We start from the raw sequence: 9,164 nt of genomic DNA on the forward strand, positions 1-9,164 counted from the left end.
AGGCACGGCTTGTGGCCTTCAGTCATGGGAACTGCTGACCCCCTGTCTTTACCCTCTCTGTTCTGTTTCATTTCTGGTTGTCTGTCTTATTATTAATAAAAATACTTTACCCTTGGTCTGCAACATCCAAGTTCACAGCAATGAGGTATATTTGAATCAATTGTGATTAAACCTATACGACAAAATGTCTGAATGACTGAGTGACAATCCAATATAATTTGTAAACTTTTACTCAAATAAGAAATATCAAGGGTTGGTTTTGTTTTTGTTTTAAAAAGCAGTCCACTGTATGGCACTGGAGCAAGTTCATTCACAGCAAGCTAACTAGATGAACATTTTCTTTCTGTGCTAGTCAATGAAAAGGCAGCCATGCATTGGATTGTATGAATTTAAGCATGTTAACATCTCCAAAGTACTGAAGAGCAACACCATCAGTCTAGAGACTAGGGTGCGTCTGATCCAGGCCATGGTTTTCACAGTTACATGCTATGTATTAGAAAGCTGGACAATGACTAGGAATTATAGGAGAATTGATGCCTTTGAGCTGTGGTGCTGGAGAAGAGTATTGAATATACCATAGACTGTTAGGAGAACAAACAAGTTTGTCTTGTAGAGAGTGAAGCCAGGCTACTCCTTGGAGATGAGGATTCTGAAGCTTCGTCTGAAGTACATTGGGCATGTTGCAAGGAGGAACCAGTCCTTGGAGAGGGACATCATGCTTGGGGTGGAGGGACAGTGCAAGAGAGAAAGAACTTCAATGAGATAGATTGATCCGGTGACTGGGGTGATGAGGGATAGGTGCGTCAGAAAAAATAAGGTTGGCACAGGATAGAGCAGGTTTCAGGGCTGTTGTACATAGGGTCACTATGAGTCACAAGCAACTCAGTGACAGATAATAGTCAATGAAAACGCAGCCATGCCAGGTTTCATGCACTGGATTGCATTCATTAAGCATGCTAAGTACCCAGAGCAATGCCATGTGTGGAATTAACATCATGTAAAGGTTACATATTATTTTACATTCAGTCTGCAACAAACAGTGATAGGGGGTGACTTTTCTGTCTCAAGGGAGGAAATTGGATGGTCACTACAAGAGGAAGACAGGTGGAGACAGGAAGCCTTGCTGTGATCAGGTGTATTGAGGGACACGCAGGAGGCCTGAGCAGTGTCACAGAGTTGGAGTAAAGGCACAGCATGAATAAGATTTAGCAAGGCACAGAGGCTTAGGAGGGAAGCACTGCAGGATAGAAAATAGCCTGAAGTATCTGAAGATGCCTGGAGTTTAGCATCTGAGGAAAGAGCAGAATGAAACGGCCACAGGCTCATCATGAAAGACCTTTATATGCCATGGTAAGGAGTTACTGAAGGGTGGTAACTACTCAGATCTGTTCAGAAGACAGAACCTCCTGGCTGTTAGCTGAGGTCTATGAAGCCAAAGCCACAAAAGATGACTGAGAAAACAATTAATTTGTTCAGGCAGGAAGTAAGAAAAGACAGTGGCATCACTGGGAGGGTGTAGGGCGTGTGGGCCATACCAGGTGACAGTGACAGAGGGAGTGACACCAAAATGACCATCTATAACATTTTTGTGGAGTGTTTCAGCAGACATGTATTCTCTTTATAAAAATATCACTGGCGTTAGTGATAGCCACAAAAATGTATTGCACAGGCCAGTGTACATGCAAAGCTAAAACTATGCTTATTATTTTTTGAACCAACTAATGTGCTCTGGGCAGAGCTGCTGTCGTTATTACACAATTACACTGAAGATCCATCCACACCAGCCACAAGCTATGGTTTCCATTGGCTCAGATGTTTTCTAGTTACTGTTTTTGACAAAAAAAAGAAAAAAAAACCCTCCTGAGTGTTTTAGTTATAATATTGTGCTAAGTAGTACCTATGAATTTTTTTATAAAATGATTAAGTAATTAAAGAAGAAAAACCAAAAGAGGCTTTCACTCAGTTACTTATATTGTTTTAACTAATAATGCTGCATCAATAGATATACACATATTAGTTTATCATAGATTAGATATCTTTTTAGTGGATATATTATTTTACAATATATACGGCCTAGTGGAAAGAAACTGCACTGCAATCTCAAAGGCACTTGGTTTGAATCCACCAGCTGCTCTTCAGGAGAAGGATGGACAAACTCCTTTCATCTGATTTTTTGCTGTTTTTGTTATTACATACTGTCGAGTTACCTGCGACTCATAGCAGCCTTATGCGCAATAGCTCTGAACCCTGCCTTATTCTGAGCTCCAACACACCTGCTCCCATTGCTCCAGTTACTGTGTCAATCCATCTCGTGCAGGGTCACCTTCTCCTGTGCTGTTCCTCTACTCTTCCAAGCATGAAGTCCTTCTCCAAAGACTGGTCACTCCTGGCCACATGCCCAAAGTATGTGAGATGGAACTTTAAAATCCTTGCCTACAAGGGGAAACTTGGTTTCATCCTCTCCAAGACAGATCTGTTTGTTTTCTTGACAGTCCATGGCTTATTCAATACTCTTCTCCAGCACCACAACCTCAAAGGCATTGATTCTTCTTCTGTCACCCTTAGACATTGTCCAGCTCTCAGATGCATAGCAAGTAACTGGGAAGACCATGTCTGGATCAGGCAAACCCTAGTCTCTAGACTGACACTGTTGCTCTTCAGCACTGTCGAGAGGACCCTGACAGCAGACTTCCCCAAGGCAATTTATCTTTTGATTTCCTAGCTGCTGGTGCCAAGAGTGTTGTTTATGGCTCTGAGTATGATGAAATTATTAACAACCTCAAACTTTTCTCCATCTATCATAGTGCTGCCAATTGGCCCAGTGGTGAGAATTTTTGCCTTCTTGGTGTTAAGCTTCAATCCATATCGAAGACCACAGTCCTTGACCTTCTTTAGCAAATGCTAAACATCTCTGAACCCTGCTCTATGTTTGTTTTCTTGTTGTGTACCATCGAAACAGATCCAACTGGCACAGAAGGAGATTGCTCTTCCTTCTTCAACAGATCATCAAGTGAATTCGAACCATGTGCTTTTGGGAATGCAGCGTGGCTTCTTGCCACTAGGCCACCAGAGCACCCTGACCCTGCTCTGTCTTAACAATTTCATTGTCTCTGACACACCTACCCCTATTACCCCAGTCACTGAATCAACCCATCCCATCCAGGCTCTTCCTCTCTTGCGCTGTCCCTCCACCCTTCTAAGCATGATATCCTTCTCTAAGGACTGGTCCCTCCTTGCAACATGCCCAAAGTACGTCAGGATCCCTGCCTACAAGGAGCAGCCTGGTTTCACCCTCTCCAGGATGAAACTGTCTGTTCTCCTAGCAGCCCATGGTATATTCCATACTCTTCTCCAGCACCACAACTCAAAGGCATCAATCCTCCCTCTATCAGCCTTAGTCATTGTCCAGATTTCTGATGCATAGCAAGTAATTGCAAAGACCATCGTCTGGATCAGGCACACCTTAGTCTCCAGGCTGACGTCATTGCTCTTCAGTACTCTTAAGCAGTCCCTGACAGCAGATTTTCCCAATACAATTAGTCTTTTGATTCCTGGCTGCTGGTACAAAGAGTGTTGACTGTGGAGCCAAGCAAACGGAAGCTGTTAACAATCTCAATCTCTTCACCATCTATCATGATGCTGCTAATTGTAGGATAAATATGTGTATATTTGATGTATCAAATTCACCTGCTGTGGAGTAAATTCAGACATAGAAATACATAACTGTCCCCACAGGCTTTCCAAGAATGTAAACCCTTTCAGAAGCACCTCCTATGGAGTGGCTGGTGGTTTGCAACTATCAACATTTTCAATTGCAGAGGAGGGGGTTGGCAATTAAAATATTTAACAATATATTTTATATATTTTCTAAATATTTTTTTTAATTACAATGCACTGTTTATAGGAAGGGGCTTCCTGGGTCCCTGGGGATTCCTCTTGATCCCCAACTCTCATCCCATGTGCATCCCTTTTGTAACTGTATCAGGGCAAAGGCTGGAAAGTGGGACCAGAAGGCCACTCATTACCCGCCCCCAGAGTCCATGGAAAGGAAGGAAGGAAGGGTGGTCCTGGCAGGCACCAAGGCATGCGCAGGGATTCAGAGGACTCACAGTGCTGGGTCGGCGCCAAAATCGGGTGCTCACGTGGCCGTGGTGTGTACCGGGGCTGCCAGAGCCGGCGCGGCGGCTGCCAGGGCGGCGGGCGGCGCCAAAACCGCTCTCACCTCATCTGACCCGGTGGTCTGAGCGCGGCCGGACTCGCTGCTGCGCCCTAGCGGCGGAGGCTGATCATGCACTCTCACGAGCTCTCCCCCCACCCCCCCTTATTTTTTTTAAACTTGATACGTTCGGTGGAATCGGATCCGACTGGCACAGGCGGAGATTGGCCCTCCTTCTCCAGAATATCTGGTGGATTCGAACGGTGTGCCTTCAAGATTGCAGCGCAGCTTCTTGTCAGTAGGCCACCACATCTCCCTAAGCTCCCTTCTAGTCTGAGCTGCTCACTCTCCAGCAATGCAGGGTCCAGTTTCAACAAGACTCATAGATGACTGTCCCGCAGGTTGTCAGAGGCTGTAACTCGCACAGGAGGAGACTGCTCATTTTTCACCCATGGAGCAGCTTGTGGTCTCAAATCACTTGCCTTTGAGGTCGCAGCACACCTCCTTGTCTATTAGGCCAACAGAATTTCCATGATAGTAATAACTACTAGTAGTAATCAATACAGGGAGCTCTGGTGGCCTAATGGTAAGAACCTGCACTGCAATCCCGAAGGCTCCGCAGGAGAAGCATGGGCAATCGTCCTTTTGTGCGACTGTGCAATTACTGCCTCTGAAAACCTGCTGGAGGGTCAGTTCAAACTCGATGGTACACAACATTTTGGCACCAGCATTCAGGAGACCAAGAGACATATTCCATGGGAAATTCTGTAATCTGGGATCTCTCCAAATTATTGAGGAGCATAAGGAGAATTTGAGGATTAAGGTGCGCCTGATTCAGGCCTTTTCAGTCATTTGTTATGCATCTGAGAGCCGGACAATGAATAAGATGACAGAAGAATTGATGCTTTTGAACTGTGGTGTTGGAGAAGAGTGCTGAATATCCCATGGACAGCCAAAAGAAGCAACAGATATGTCTTGGAAAAGGTCCAGCTAGACTGTCCCATGGAGGCAAAGATGATATTGTCTCACATACTTTGGGGATGTTGCTGGAGAAGCTATTCCTTATAGAGAGACATCATGCTTGCAAAGGTGGAGGGTTGGTGAAAGAGAGGAAGATCATCAACCAATGGATTGACACAGTGACTGCAGCAATGGGCTTGAGTGTGTCAGAGATTGTGAGAGCCCCACAGGATAGGACAGAGTCCAGATCTGCGGTTTATAGGGTCGATATGGATCCTTACTAGATTTGAAGGCATCTAACAGTTACCCAGCACCAAAGCACCACAGCTCAAAAGCATCCACTCTCCTTCTGTTCTCCCTAGTCATTGTTCAACTCTCAGATGCATAACAAGCGATTGCAAATACCATGGCCTGTATCAGGCGCACTGGAGAAGGGTACTGAATGTACCATGGACTGCCAGGAAAACAGATTCATCTTGAAGAGGATTAAACCAAGCTACTCCTTGGAGGCAAGGATTCTGGGGCTTCATCTGACATACTTTGGACATGTTGCCAGGAGGGACGGGTCCTTGGAGAGGGACAGCGCAGGAGGGGAAGGCCCTCTATGAGATGGATTGATTCGGTGACTGGGGTAATCGGGATGGGTGTGTCAGAGGTGGTGCGGTTGGCGCAGGATAGAGCAGGGTTTAGGGCTGTTGTGCATAGGGTCGCTATGAGTCGGAAACGACTCAACGGCACATAACAACAACAACAACAGTTACCCATGGTGGACAGTGTTTGGCGAAGATCCCAGTTTAAGACAGGTTTGGAAGCAGGAGTGGCATCCACTTCCTAAACAACATGCCTCTGGAAGCTCTATGAACTTTGATAAACGACCATAGTTCTAAAAAAGATTCAGGTCTTTTGTTCACAGGGTCGCTAGAGTCGTGCTCGACTCGATGACAATCAACAACAACAACACAGCAACCATCTTCATACCAACTCTGTAGATATCAAGGCTGAGCTGTAGGAACCGAAGCACAGCTGACCCTCCAGGGATTTCTGGAGACTGTAAATTGCATGGGAATAGATGACTCCTCATCCTCCTCTGGAGGAGCTGCTGCTAGATTTGCACTGAGAAAGAAGCACCATCTTTTTTTTTCTTTTTCTTTTTTTAAATTTTTATTATATTATTTTTACGTGTACCATCAAATCAGATCTGACTGGTACAGGAGGAGATTGCCCCCTCCTTCTCCAGCAGAGCATCTGGTGGATTTGAACCACATACCTCTGGGATTGCAGTGCAGGAGAAGCACCATCTTAAGATCATCATTTCACAGATGAAAGAACTGAGGCCCAGAATACTTATCTCCCCTTCCCTCTCCACTGTCACCTCCTTCTCTTGGTCAGCCTCATTCACTCTGCTCCAGCCACACTGGCCTCTGTGTTCCTTCAAGAACATTACAGACACACGGTACCCCTGGGCCTCTCACTGCTGTTACCTCTGTTAGCCTCAAGCTCCCTTCCCCTAAAAATCCACAAAGCTTGTTCCCTCACCTCTTCCAGGCTTTTCTATACATATCACCTGACTAACCTATTTAAAACTACATTTCTTCTGCTTCCCAGACCCTACCTATTTTATTCACAGTAATTATTATCAACAACATGCTACCTACACATATATTCTATTCTCTTTTTTTTTTCTCTCTCTCTTTTTCTAATAGGTAAGTCAAGAGCGTGAATATTTGTCTGCTGTACTGAGTTTTCTCTCCGGCTCCTAACACATTATCTGGCCTCAAGCATGTGCTCAGTTCACAGCACATTTGCTAAGCAAATAAAGGAAGTGCTGAGCATTGTTCCAGGAGCCTCTGAAAGGACGGGCTTTTGAAAGGTTCTTAAGTCAGAGAATAAAAAAAATCCCAGACATCCTTATTTTTTTCATTGTCATGAAAAGATACGTAACAGAACACATCTCTCAGCTATCTGTACATGGACACTGATGGCATTCTTTAAACTGTGCAACCCACTCCCCCTAATCTTTTTTAGATCCTTTTTCTCTGAGTCTGACTGTTGTGGGGAAGGTCCTTGGGATAAGGGCATTTCTATGTAGGGGGCCGGTAAGGAGGGTGCCTCAAGTATCTAGGTAAGAGATGATGATGACTTGGACCAGGATGATGGATGGAGAGACTGAGCTCCACCTGCCTAGACAACAGAAGGGAGTAAGAGAGGACCTTTCCCATTCGGTGGTTCCTAGCTCCCTTCTCTATCTTCAAAGGCTCTCTCTCTGTGCTTCAGTGTATCTCATATGCTCCTCATTTGCGTGTGGTTTCACTGTATAATCTAGATAGTACAGGATACTTTCTCTATTTTAAAGTCAGAAGGTCAACCCCCAAAAGAACCCACTGCTACCAAGTCAAAATGACAGCTTCTGATGACCCTGGAATAAACAGAGAACTGCACCGCAGGGTTCCCTGGATTCTACATCTCCCGGAAGCAGATGCCTTGACTTCCTCCCATGGAGCCACTAGTGGGCTTGACTCATCGACCTTCTCGTTGGCAGCTGAATTCCTTTACCACAGAGCCCCCAGAGCTTCTTAAAGTCAGCTGATAAGCAACCTTAAATTCCTTTGCAATATTCTTTCTTTTTTTATTCTAATTTGAGTAAAAGTTGACAGGGAAAATTGACTTTCTAGTAAACCATTCATATGCATTTTGTTTTTATGATTCAACGTGCATTATGCAATTGAAACAACCTTGCTTGCTGAAAGAAAAGACTTGAAATGCTTGCTGTAAAAGATCAAAGACTACACTCTCCAATATGGATTACATCTCAACAAGAAGAAAACAAAAATCTGTACTGCTGGGCCAAAAGGCAACATCATGAGAGATGGAGAAAAGGTTGAAGTTGTCAATGATTTCATCTTACTTGGATCTACAATCAATACCCTTGGTAACAGCGGTCAAGAAATCAAAAGATATGTTGCACTGAAAAAAAATCCACTGTCAAGGACCTCTCCAAAGTGCTAAGGAGCAATCCCATCAGTGTAAAGACTAAGGTGTAACCAATCCAAATCAACCCGGTAGTGTTTCCAGAATTCTTTTTCTTTTAATCACTAGCTATGCATATGACAGTTGGATAATGAATAAGGATGACAGAAGAAGAATTGATGTCTTTGAGTTGTGGTTATGGGAGAAAAGTATTGAATATCCCATCAACTGCCAAAAGCACAAATATATTTGGGAGAAAATACAACCAGAGTGTTCCTTAAAGGCCAGGATGTTGAAACTTTGTCTCACATATTTCGAGCGTATTGTTAGGAGAAGCCAGTCGTTGGAAAAAGACATCAGGCTTGGAAAGGTGAAGGGTCATCAAAGGAGAGGAAGACTCTCAACAAAATGGACTGACATGTTGACTGTCACAATGATCTAAAATACATCAGAGACGATAAAGTAAGCACAGGAGAGGGAAGGGTTCAGATCCATTATTCATATGGTGTCTGCAAGTCATAGTCAACTTGACTATATACCTAACAACAATATGACACAATATAATGGGACTCTTCCACTTCCCTGCGATTCTCATTTCCATTAATCTTTGTATCCTACCCCTTTTCAGCCTTTTGTGCTTTGTTGTTGTTGTTGTTAGGTGCCATCGAGTCACAGGTGACTCATAGCGACCTTATGAAGGAGAGTCCTCGACACTTTTGTGCTTTATTCTGGGCAAATGCTGCACCTTTCATCTTGTTGGATTGTTCTCTGGAATGAAGACCCGCCTGATGTTATTGTTCACCTTATGTTATTGTTATGTGCTGTCATGTAGCCTGAAACTCATCGTGACCCTATGTACAACACCTCTGAACCCTGCCCTATCCTGAGCCAGTGTCCCTGACCCTGACACACCTATAAACCCACTGCCCCAGTTACCATGTCAATCCACCTCATCCAGGGTCTTCCTTTCCTGTGCTGTCCCTCCAACCTTCCAAGCATGATGTCCTTCTCCAAGGACTGGCCCCTCCTGTCTGTGGGAAGCCTAATATAAAATTTAATATTAATAATAAACCAAAGGCTA

This window comes from Elephantulus edwardii, unplaced genomic scaffold, assembly GCF_000299155.1.
Source record: "Elephantulus edwardii isolate Elephantulus edwardi_28Jun2011 unplaced genomic scaffold, EleEdw1.0 scaffold00186, whole genome shotgun sequence".
NCBI lineage: Eukaryota > Metazoa > Chordata > Mammalia > Macroscelidea > Macroscelididae > Elephantulus > Elephantulus edwardii.